Source organism: Lates calcarifer, linkage group LG12, assembly GCF_001640805.2.
Source record: "Lates calcarifer isolate ASB-BC8 linkage group LG12, TLL_Latcal_v3, whole genome shotgun sequence".
NCBI lineage: Eukaryota > Metazoa > Chordata > Actinopteri > Centropomidae > Lates > Lates calcarifer.
In genome coordinates, this window is record NC_066844.1 from 25,472,946 (window position 1) to 25,485,381 (window position 12,436).

The 12,436-nt window shown below is 41.3% G+C and overlaps 1 long non-coding RNA gene across 1 annotated transcript in view; it reads left to right on the forward strand.

Moving 5' to 3' along the window:
• The first annotated feature begins 995 nt into the window (after positions 1-995).
• The window catches only part of LOC108890090 (uncharacterized), a 63,751-nt gene continuing 52,310 nt past the window's right edge, over positions 996-12,436 (forward strand). The window contains exons 1-2 of the long non-coding RNA XR_001962102.2: positions 996-1,383; positions 1,579-1,860. This is a non-coding gene — a long non-coding RNA (uncharacterized LOC108890090). The remainder of the gene's footprint in view (positions 1,384-1,578; positions 1,861-12,436) is intronic.

The window sequence follows — 12,436 nt, forward strand, 5'->3', positions numbered from 1 at the left end:
CATGCCCATCAGCCTTAGCTCTACTTTCTGACATTAGCATTTAGCTCAAACCACTGCTGAGCTTCAGTACAACCTCACACGAAAAGAGTCTGTGGTTCATGATCAGCTTAACAAACTCATTTACGTGAACTAACAGCACTTTTTCTTGTTTTAATCGTCATCGTCTCTGCTGCAGTTACAGGTTTATTCAGTATTCTTTTTATGTTCATATCTAATTAAGACCAACTCTTCTTATGATAACAATGATAGGAATGATCAGATACTGTTATATCAAGGCTGTGGCCAATAATGTTGTTGAATAAACGAGAATTGGAAGTTTTCAGTCGGTTGTAATGAGCATTGTTGTTGTGTGTCTGAGCAGACCATCACTCAAATACCCAAAAACTATAAAACAAGGAGAGAGAAAAAAATCTACTATAAATGAGCACACTGTCAACATCATTAAGAATTAGAATCATCACAATCTGCCCTGATGGAAGCATATTCTGTATCGCCTCTGGGGGAGAATATTATCAAGTTAATGTAAAACTAACATCATTATGCCTGCCAACCAGAACCGCTTAACAGCGGGGAGCCGTGTTCTCAATAACCACTCTCCTACTGTTTCTCGTTACAGATTAATGAACTCAGTGCACTCAGCACTTCATTTCATTTTGCTCTCAGTAAATGGGTATTCATCATTAATAGATAAACAAACATGGGAACTTGTCTTACCTCATTGCTTGCCGTGGGTTGTAGTGTTTTATATGTGATTTTTAATTCCTTTACAGCTCTTCACTGTAATGCCAACGTGACATTTTTTTTTCAACTAAATAAATTCAACTTTAACCTGTGTTGTGAAGGATATATATTGATAAGGGAATATGCTTATCTGAAAATGTAGGCTGTAAAGAAATAACTGTTGCTGCAGATTTTTTCCCTCTACCTATTAAACCTAACAGTGTGTTAAAGTTTATTTGTATAACACATCTCATATAAAGGCAATTCAGAGTGTGTTACAGGAAATCCAGTGTTAAACTCAAACACACAGCTGTGTGTAGTTTAGACTCTGTGTTGACTGGCTGCTGTCCTGACAGGCTGAGAGGGCTCATGTGGTAAAAGATGGTCAGAGATGTATTTTGATCTGAAGCCACTGAGGGATTTACAGCAGCAGTAATTTAAACTCTTTTCTATGACACAGTGGAGGTCAGTGCAGAGGCCTGAGAATCGCTGTGATGTGTTCACCTTCTTATCATCACCTTTGTATCTTTTCTAGGACAGGAGCTGAGGTAGGAGGCGATGAAGGACCCTGAGAAAAGAGCCTGATGCTACTGAAAATAAACATCAACATCTTCTCTGAACTGTTTTTTGTCCTGAAGAGCTGTTGTATCTCTTCTTTAACAGGTAAAAGCTCTGATGCATATTAGAAAATAAAATGTCTCAGGCAGGCAGGTGTGGGAGTAACACATTTTCCAAAAAAACAAACAAACAAAAAACAAAAAAAAAACAAAAAATAAAATCATTGTATATCATGGCTAAAGTTTATTATCTCAATCTGAAATAAAAGTGCATCTAACTTCATTGATCACACATTCAAAGCACCACCCGGCGAGCACGCCTCGTGAAACAAACCCAACATCCGCCTTTGGACTAAATCGCAAATGGCGGATCAGACCTCGATGACCCTCGGTGAGGAGTGAGGCCTGTCTGCCGGTGTGGATGATCCCGCTGTGACCGCTGAGGCTCATTCAACTCTGGATGTTTGAAAACTTTGAGGAGCGTATTCCAACAGAGACTGAGTGGATCTGTTATATTTTGCACCGAGAATGAACGAGTAAAGCTGGACCTCGAGGAGCTACCTGGCGGTGCACGAGACAACAGGTGAGTACAGCAAACTCTCTTTGTCAACAACTCTTTTGCTCGGCTGTGTGTGCTTGTGGCTGAAGTCGCAGTGGAGTTTATGTTGTGTACTTCTCCATATTGTCTGCTGATGTCTCATCCTCAGGTGAACGTCTCTATGACTGTGTGAAATGTTTGTAGCACCCGCCGCGGTGCCCACAGCTCGGCCGTGTTTGTGTGAGAAGGGTGGTTGTGTATCCTAAACATAACTGATAATAACTTGTCTGCAAAGTGTCCCTCTGAACAGAAGGGGTTTGTTGTTAGTTTGGACTCAGAGCTCGGTGAGGTGGAGTGTCTACACTGGTCTGGTCTAAAGCTTGAAAACAATCAGTGGTCATGGTTGAAAGAAGTCAAAGTTTGTTGTGTGTAGGGAAAGAGAAGTAAACAGTGTCTAAGAGGTGGTTTGTTGACCTGACAGTTCACTGTGACCCTCTTCTTTGCCTGGAAAATGTTAGTGTGTTTTAGGCATTTGAACAAATTACAAATGCTGTTGTCTGTCTTGTGAGGTCAGTCTCAAGCCAACAGAAACAACAACAACAACAACAACAACAACAACAAGAGCTCTGTAAGCGGCACACATTAGTAAAATGTAGCCATCATTGATTTTATCATTATGTAACAGGTTGTGAGAACGGTGTGTATTGGCTGTCTATGTGCTGACAAACTGTTCTACATATTTAAGATTATAAGGTCCTGGGCTGAATATGAACACGCAGTTTGCATTTCTACAAATGTTACTGAATTCAAATCAAAACAGTTCATATATGACCTGACATTTCACGTCTGTGACAAATCAACAAAATGACGTTCCAGACATATATGATAATAATGTCCTCCAAAGACGCAGTTACAGCCAAAAGCCTCCACAGCCAGACTTCCAGCTGAGGGAAGCTCTGACGCTAATGTGTGTTAAACAGCCAGGTTAGAGTTTCCCATTAAGAATGGATGGATGAATGGTGAGGGGTGGATGGAGGGGAGACTTGAGGTCATATTCACATTCTCTCTGTCCCTCTCTGTCCATGAGTCAGAGGCAGTCAGGCTAGTCTGGATCCTCTGGTCCACTGGAGACTGAATCAGTTCCAGCAGACTCCATGTAGAAATTCAGTTCACAGACACACCACCACACACCACAGTAGATTCACAAATAAAAGACGCTGCATTATTGTTTGAGGGCAGCAGAATTAGTTACCCCAGTCCTCTAATGCTGCAGCACATATAATACATATGATAAATCTTGCTAATCAGAATACATGTATGCAGTATATGACCTATGTTGCTGGGTCTTTGGGCCTGGGTGAGTATGGATGAGTGAGTCAGGAGCTGCTGGGGGGATTGGTGTGTGTGCGTGTCGAGGGTAATGTAGTGTTGACCTTTCTGTAGGTGTAATGGACCCGGATTAATGAGAAATTTAAAATGGGTGCTGGTCAATCAACAACCCAATTACTGCGACAGTTTAATGGTTTTTCTTTGTGACTTGTTAGATCTACTGAGTTTAAATCTATGGCGCGCACAAACATGCACAGTCATCATTAGTTCAGTTCTCTACACAGCACTTCTGATTAGCATCATTCACGCTGCAGCCTGACTCATGACGGTCGCCCTAATATTCCTCTGTTTCTTTATTTCCGTCAAACCCTGTCCTCAGTTTGTCTCATCAGCCGCTGCTCACAGAAACCTCCTCTCCTCTCACATATTATTTACATTCTGCGTCTGCTTGTTCCAGCAGATGTTTAGCACAGTGACATTACTCTTAATTTAAAAGAAACCTTTACTCTGAAATCTGTAACTTTGTTCTCTGAAACGACAGAAAAGATTTTTACTTTGTCAATACAAACCATTTATTTAAAATAATAATCATAAAAAGCACACTTAGGTTTGGCCCAGTGGCTCCATTTGTGGTAGAAAAATCCTGTAATAATCCTGTCTTTAGCTAACTATGGGATTATCCATAGAATCTGTGGTTAGTCACACATGTTTATTTATTTATTTAATCTATTTAGAGAGTCAGCAACTTTTAGTATCACAGAATAATTCAAATAAATGCTGAGAACCAGATACTGAGAAAAGAGCGCTTCTGGCACATGAATAATCAAAGTTAGATCCGACCAGGCAAGAAATGACTAAACGGATCGAAGGCCTGAGAGTTGATGAGGGCTCAGGGCACATCCAGTTCCCTCACCTTCTATGGCTCGTGGTCTTCTTCTGCAACAGTTCATTGAGTAAGCAGGCGGCTTGGGCTTACTTACTAACTTTGGACACTTTCACTCTAATCCAGTCGTTACACCTTTAGGTCATCTAACACCAGCCTCTTTCACGTGTCCTGTGATTTTTGAGGTCATTGTTTGGTGGAGCTTTTGCGCTGTGTCAGGTAGTTCGGGCAATAATGCATCTGTAGAGAAGCTGGATTTTTTAAGTCAAAGTTTGAATTTTTGTTTGGATGGTTTGGTCTGATTGGTTTATTTTGTGCCAAAAACAAATATGATTGGAAAGGATTCAAGGATTGGAACATTTTATAGCTTTCAAAAATAATGATGCACAGTATTTTGTGATATCAAATAAGTATTTATATATATATATATATATATATATATATATATATACGTTATCGTCCACTAGAGTGGAAAGTTGTCTCTTCTGACTGACAATGGTCCCACAGGCTCGATCTGTGGTGATACCACGACAGCGAAGGAGACACCTCTCAGGTTTCTGACAGGAGCTGGAGATTCGTCTTTGCTGGTTGATTGGTCTCATGGGCGAATTGAAACTGACTGAAAGATAAAGTTCTGTTACACTGTGATGAGACTCACATCAGTATCAGTAGGTGAAATGGCTGAATGCCACTGGATGTTCTGCCAGCTCATGCCTGCATGAAACCAGAGGCTATTGTGTTTAGATAAGGCGCTTCATTGACTCAAAAGAAGCTCTATCCATCAATACAATATAACGTTTTTACATGTCCACTCAGAGCTGAGGCGACTTCCTGGCATGTTATCTGTGCCTTACAGTGGGGAAGTGTACGACAAGCAGAGTGCTAATGAAGTGGACTAAAAATATACTTCTGAGGATGAACTGACCAAGACACGATTCCTCTTTTAAATGTCATTGTAAAATCTGTTAGACATGGCTCATATTTTGGTGCCTCACCAACACCTCTCCTCACATAATTACTAGTGAAAAGAGCACGGTCTGCTGTTGAGTCAGAGCTGATTAGACACTTGTTGCCTGACTACACGTCTGACCTGTAAGTCACTCCATACCAAACTTTTAATTTAGTTTAGATTCCAGCTGCACAGATTTTGGGAGGCGCTCTTTGGTGACTCACAGCGTTTCATCATACAGTCTGGGGTAATATCCGCCCTGACCAGCAAAGGCCAACTGGAAGATATGTACTTTACAATATGAGACAAATCCACTCCATGTTATACTGTATGTGGCTTCTAACTACTTTCTGTGCACTGGCCTAAAGCAAAGATCCCATGAGCCTGGAACACGCAGCAGCCTGCAAACAACAGTAAGAGTAATGAGTTAACTGCAGCATGAGATCATTAAAATGAACAGTGCTGCTATCTGACTTGCTGTGCCTCAGGCACTGGGAGGTCACATTTACTGATTTCATGATTGTGTCTGTGCATTGTATATTAGAAAAATGTAATTGTCAATTTTGATTTTACTTTGTTATAATGGAAAAATGAAACAATTATGCAGTGCTTTTCACCCCATGGGGCCAAAACTATTGAGTAAAACAGACAGACGGGGGTTTACTGATGTGTGTTGTTTGAACATAACAGGCTTTTAATTGATTTGTCCTCCAGTGAGACCAAATTCAGTTAGAAAACTGCCTTTGCTCTAACATTGCTGTATAAATACAATTTTTTAATTTATCACTTTATCAATCTTGGTGACTGAAATATATTTTATCTAAGATTGCCTGACGTGATGACAACAATCCCCATTCTAGTCATGACCATTATTTCAACAACTGCTGTGACATTTTTCCTCATTCTCACATTTAGGTCACTTGAGGATCTGTGGGCTTTGCAGCCTTTAGAAACCCTTTGAAATGAAGGAAATGGCTTCTGTCAGCTAACAATTTCAGCAAACTGAAATCGTGTTCTGTAGATTAGAAAACAGTGTGTCCTCCTTGAGTGACACACTGTTGACTGTTACAGACTTTAGTTACACTGAGCCAAACACACCACAAAGAACTCTTATCGAATATCATCTTAATTCTGCCCGTTGGCGTAGACGGTGAAAGGAAATATTTTGTCTTTGTGTATTTTGTGCTGGTGTACTGTTTTGCAGGACACTTGCTGTGACTGTGGGCCTCTCAAGCATAGAAAAGGGTTGCTGGCCTTGGTGTATTTTCTGAATCCACCAACAATGGGTCAATGGGTCTAATAACAGTGAAATTTGGAGAAGTGTCTCTGTTTAAAGCAGCACGCCGAGATACCAAATGCACATTCACATTAAAGCCATTGTGATCCTCTCGGCTGTGTTTTTAATATAAAAATAGGTTGTGGTAGAATTCACTGGTGCTCAAGAGAAAAAGAGAGAGCAAGAAAAAGAGAAGAGAGAAATAGAAAGAGAAGGCTGAGGCAACCAGACGTGGAGAGCCTAAAGGAAACACAGATAAATTAGAAAAGCTATGGGGGAGGGTTGACAGAGCTACACAGCTTAATGAAATACCAATATCATCTTGGTTAATTTCCATATAAGGTCAGGTCCATGTTAGGTTACAGCTGGCATAAAGCTACAGGCTTCATTACAAATGACATAAAGTAGAAAATCAAAGACATGTACAGAAGATTACATCACCATGGCAAATCTGAAATGTACAATATGTAATGGCAAAGTGATTACAAAGTCCACTATTATGTGTACTGCACACTGACGCCTGTTTCAGAAATATAGAAGGCTCCTTTATCAACAGTAGGAAGGCATTTTGAGGAATAAAATTTTATACAGCACTATGCACTTTACACATGTTTAGATTCTTATCCACCATGTAATACCATCAAGGAGGCGTCTGATTGGTCCCTAATTTACTCAGCAGCGTGACGATGAGCCCAAACACATGACCATATAGACTCCTAAAGAACTGTCTCCAGTGACAAGAAAAACCAAGAGTCCTGCTACAGATGTGTAACCCCCACCGTCTCAACATCTTGGAGTCAGTCTGGGATTATATGAAGAGACAGTGGGACAGCGTAAATCCACAGAGGAACCAGGGGAAGTTCTCCAAGATGCCAGGAGCAACCTACATACCGAGCTAGCTCAGATACTAATGTAATAACAACAGGACGGTGAGGACCACTGGGTTTAAAAGGTCTTAGACTGCGGAAATTGTGACTAAAAAATTGTAAAAATGACTTTCTTGAAAGGAGAGACTTTATTTATTACTTTATTGCTACTACAACATTTGAAGTAAATGTTGAATTAACTGGGCTAATTGCTACACCCTTTCACTCTTGTGGACTTAATGTTGCTCTTTCACTGATTTTAGTAGTAGTTTGTGTTTCCCTGGAATGAGGGACCATGTAACTGATTTAACTGCTTGCTCCTATACTTTTGTGAATCCATTGCATTCTGTGTTAAATAATGATTTCACACTTCCACGACTGCTTCCAGTAAAGACCTCTAAGGCTTCTCTATAAGCTTTATTGGTTTCCAGTGAGGGTAATGCGCCTCGCTGTGAACACATAGCGCCATCGTGCATTAGTGAGCTGTGAAGACCAGACAGAAAGAAAGACAAAAAAGAACTTTAAGCTGTGAGGGTCTCGGAGCAGAAGCTTTCTCGTAATAACTAAGACAGCTTCTCTGTATTCATGGAGTGCAGTCAGGTTCTCTCCATCAGCAGATGAAGAGGGGAGAAGAAGAAGAAGGCATAGTGATGCAGACCAGCATAGCATAAAGGCATCATGGATCATCAGTTCCCAACGCTGCCGGGCCTTGTGCTTTTCTCCTAGCGCCACTCAGGGCATTCACTAACTTTATGAAAGGGGCCATGGATTAATTCCTCCAGGCCCCGGTGCCCACTGCACTATGAAATGCTCTAAATGCTAAAGACTGAATACTATCTGAGCTTTCTTTTCAAATACCCTTTGCCTTCAGCTCCTCTTGCGTTATGCCTCAGCTCACAGAAAGCCCTGAGAGCCTTACAAACTCTGACACAGTGACACAGAGATTATAAAAGACCCTGTACTGAGGGTGATCGTTGTGTAAAATGCTTGATATTGTCCAGATGTCAGTTTTTCCTGGGAACAGGCTGTGTATATTTGGTATATATTGTAGATCAAGGCCTTTTCATACAGTAGCACCCAAAGAGTAATTGAAAAATACAGTAGCTGCTTTTGCTAAAAAAGAACGTTGTCAAACAGAAAAACAAAATCACAGGGGGAGATAACACACACATCGTCCATTAAGGGCTTTTGAATATGTGGCTTTTTAATAGCATCTGGGAGCAGAGATGGAAAATGGACTTCTTTGCCTGCGAGTGGTTATTTTCAAACTTTGCTCAGTGAAACTAGAAATGACCAGATCAGAATTTCATCATATTTCAACCAAGTATTGAGCATTTAACTGATGATACATGATCAGTATGAAATGATGAAATACAGAACAGAGGATCAGGGCAAATACTGGAGGCAGTGGTGGAAAAACAAAGCCAGAGCACACACCGAGACAAACACATACACCCCCAAACATCACACATTGCAGAGGTAATTATCTGCAATCACAGTGGCTGCTCCTACAGAGGGGGCTGGGCGAGATGGAGACGGGGCTGAACCCCTTCCTTTCGACCTCACTCGAAGCTCTGACTGACCTTGAACCTGCAGTCACCTCCTGGTAATTTACTGGGGCCAGACTTACACAATCACTGCTGGGCTTCAGAAATGAAAGGAAGACAAGAGCGGGAGGGAGCGAGAGAGAGAGAGAGAGAGAGAGAGAGAGAGAGAGAGAGAGCACCTCTGATTGCTCGAGAGCAGCCAAACATACAAACAGAAGCCATGTCTGTGAAGCGTTTCAGTCTTACTTCGATAACCTTCACAAATGAACGACCACACAGAGACCGACATTCCTGTTACGGTTACACTGTGAAATTGGTTGCTTCAGAAAATCAAGTCACGCCTCTCAGTGTGACATTCAATTTGATGTCACCTGTTTGGAGACAAAGAAAGATGCATTTAGTTTTCTGTGTATTAAATGCCATTTGAAATTATAATGTAGGTTAGTGGGGAGCCAGGACACCATGCAATGATAAAACTGCTGGATGGTGTTTTGGTGGTTTAACAGTTCTTCAGTGTTTCACAGAATCCTCAGACATTTAATTTTGCAATTAACATGATTCATCATCGTCATGTTGCACTTTGCACATGGACCTGACCCTTGGACTTAAAGGGGCTTAAATCTGAAATAATATGAAAACATTCACTTGAATTTTTCCCCTAAAGATGCATGTGTTTGTGTGTGACCGCACATTTTTTCTTTTGTGGTTGATAATGTATTTAACACCTTTCTTACTACGAATAATTTAAAGCCACGGGCGACAGCTCAAATTTGAACAAAGAAAGCTATAATTCACCGGCGTGTCGAGGCCGGGCCTAAGCAGCCTATAACAGAAAAATAACAACCCATGACCTCCAGCGTGACCTCTGTCTGAACTAATGGTCACAGTCGCCACAAACACCTTGATTCATGAGTCACTAGGTAGTAAGGAGAGGGCAGGGGTCAGCCCCAGTAAACATGGCATCACCAGCATTTATGTTGCTTTTTCCTAGAATTATAAATTGGACACCAAACCTTAAACTAAACCAGCTAATATTTAGATGTATATGTACAATATGCAGTAAGAGTACGTGCGTATTTCTGTGCAGTGGTGTTCCAGGGCTTCAGTTAAGTTTTTTTTTTAAAATAAGAAATTTGTCCTCTGTGTTTGACCCACTTGTCCTCATTCTAGTTCTAAAGCCAGCACTTTTGTCAAGGGCAATGGCAGAAGGATTCCTAAAGAACTAGTGTACCAGGAGAAAACCTACATAACCAGAACAAAATCATCACACAATCAAAGCAAATGAGCACCAACTTCATGCATACATTGTCAGAAAAAGCTGTGCTGATGACTGAGATTCCCAATAATGAAAAGAGAAATGCATGTTTTGCTGGACGTCTTTAAACAATGAAATGTTGCTGGTGGTAGGTTGATGTAAATTACATATGCATTTACAAATTGTATTTTATACCTGGCATTGTGCCTGTGTCATATACTGTCAGTGGCATTAACTGTCAGATGATTTTTTTATTTAATTGTCTGTCATTATTGTGTGGTATGGGCACATACACAACCAGCAGTTGCCCTGTATTTGCATGTGTGCTTTGGTGTGTGCTCGCTTTAATTTGGGCTTTAACGTGTGTTTGTCTTAAAGATCCTTTTATTAGTTCTTTGCATTTAGTTACTTTGCTGTGACTTGCCTTAATGGTTTTATTAGATCCCTAGCTTATTGGCTTGCTGGTGTAATCTCCTTCATTAACACTCATTACCTTTTAACCAATTTTTTTTATGGCTTTAAAAAAGCTTCATCATTGCTTCAAGTTAAATGCAACCATTTTGCGTACCCATGCAAGAAATGAAGCATGTTGCAACACTGAGACTCTTCCGCCTGGATCCAAAGCCTTCACTGTGACTCATAAAATGAAAATGTCTTTCTGTGTTTCTGAATTACGTCAGTTTAAATTCAGTTGAGCAGCACAAAATAGTCCGTGCCATTAATCTCTGCGTGAGAAATAAGCTATAGGTCATTACACAGTTGCACCTTCTCACTGTGCAATTCCTCATTTGGCATGTGACGTTCCTAATAGGAACATGGAACGAAATGGTTCAGAATCCTCCTGCTCGGTTGTCATGGAACGTCTCGCAATGTCTCCACAGCCCACGGCTTACTTCCCCCTCTCTCTGTCTGTCTTGATCACTCTGACTTTCTCTCTCCCTCTGGCCTTTCTTTTCCCTTTTGCTCTTTTCTCTCCCTCGCCTTGGCTGAGATAAATAGGAGGTATTTAACTCTGATGTGAGAACATAATGTCTCCTGCTCAGTAAAAACTACATTTGTCAGTGCCACAGTGCTTTTTGCTCGGGGTAATTGTGCGCCATTGTCTTGCAAGGCTGCCTGGAGATATTCCTGCTGCCGAAAAGGAAGCGAGGTCGGTGGGAGAGAGGAATTTTGTGCTATGTGGAAATGAAAAGAATGTGTTGTTCTAGTATGTGACACATGCGGTGGCCTGTATGATTAATTGTGCCATTAGCAGATGCAACCGGTTCCACGCTATTTTGATCACACAGATTCTTCACGGCTTAATTTTTGTTTTTGTAATTCATGGTTCAAACATTTCTTAAAATGGCTCAAACTTCAGAGAGGGATCTTTAAATTTTATCTGCTTTATCTGAACATGCATAACCACTGTTAACAACCTGCTGTGTGATAAGTGTGTAGCAGTGCCATTTGTATTGGAGGCAAGAATATGAATGTGTTTTCCCATTAACTTATTAAGGGGTGCATCTCAAAACAGTGAAACTTCGGACTGTTTATGATTTGGTGCTCAAATAGAATAAGTTAAAATAAGTTGTATGCCCGCTGAGTGGTAGCATATGTGGAGTCTTCAGTTGCCAAAGCTGTTTTGTTTGCCAGTGGGCATTTAATAAAATCTATACAGTCACATCGTTTGCCACAGTAATGGTACATGCAGATACCGTGTTGGACTCTGTGGGTCATAGTACCATCACAAACTGCCCTTTGGATTTCCTCTGTAAACTCTGTAAAGTTACTCTGAAATGTAACGTGAGCAGCTGGATTCTATAAATAGCACTCTCAGTGGGTTTCTTGTAAGGCTGCAGTAAAGTACTCTCTTTGTAATAATGACTTGGCGAGGCGTGTGAAAGCACCGCCTGGGGAATAAAGTGCTCACCTGTGTTGAGTCACTTTTCCATCACACAACCATCAGACTCCCTACAACCCACAATCAGTACCTAAAAGAAGTCTCCAGAAAAAAGAATGAGTGGTTGTGCATTGCAGCCCTAGTTCTGTGAGCACCTTTGGACCCTTCAGTGAGCTCTATGGGGCGTCTGACATTTGCATGTGCTTATTCGGCCAATCAGGACAGGCCCATTAGTCCAACCTAGTTTGCAGCTGTAAAATGGACACTGTATCTAAATCTGCCGTTCGACTTGAGGAGTGCCGGGGTGAAACAGTCAGAGGTCTCCACTAGAGCTATGGTTTCAAGGTTACAATGGATATTCTGTGTTCTAATTCACACAGACTTTTCCCTTTGATAATGAACTAGAGGCTTAAAGGGGGAAGTCGATTGGTGTGCCCCCACCGTGCCACCAACATGACCAGGTATTCTGAGAGTCCCTGGTGAGTCAGATCACACTGGCCAGGATCAGAAGGTAAGGCTTCATTAGGTGAGGTCAGAGGTCACTGGAGGACTCATCCGTTACGAGACAAAGTCAAGCTATGTGAACCATCACCTGCAATTGTCTCATGTGCAGGAGTCCCAGTGGAACCACTGT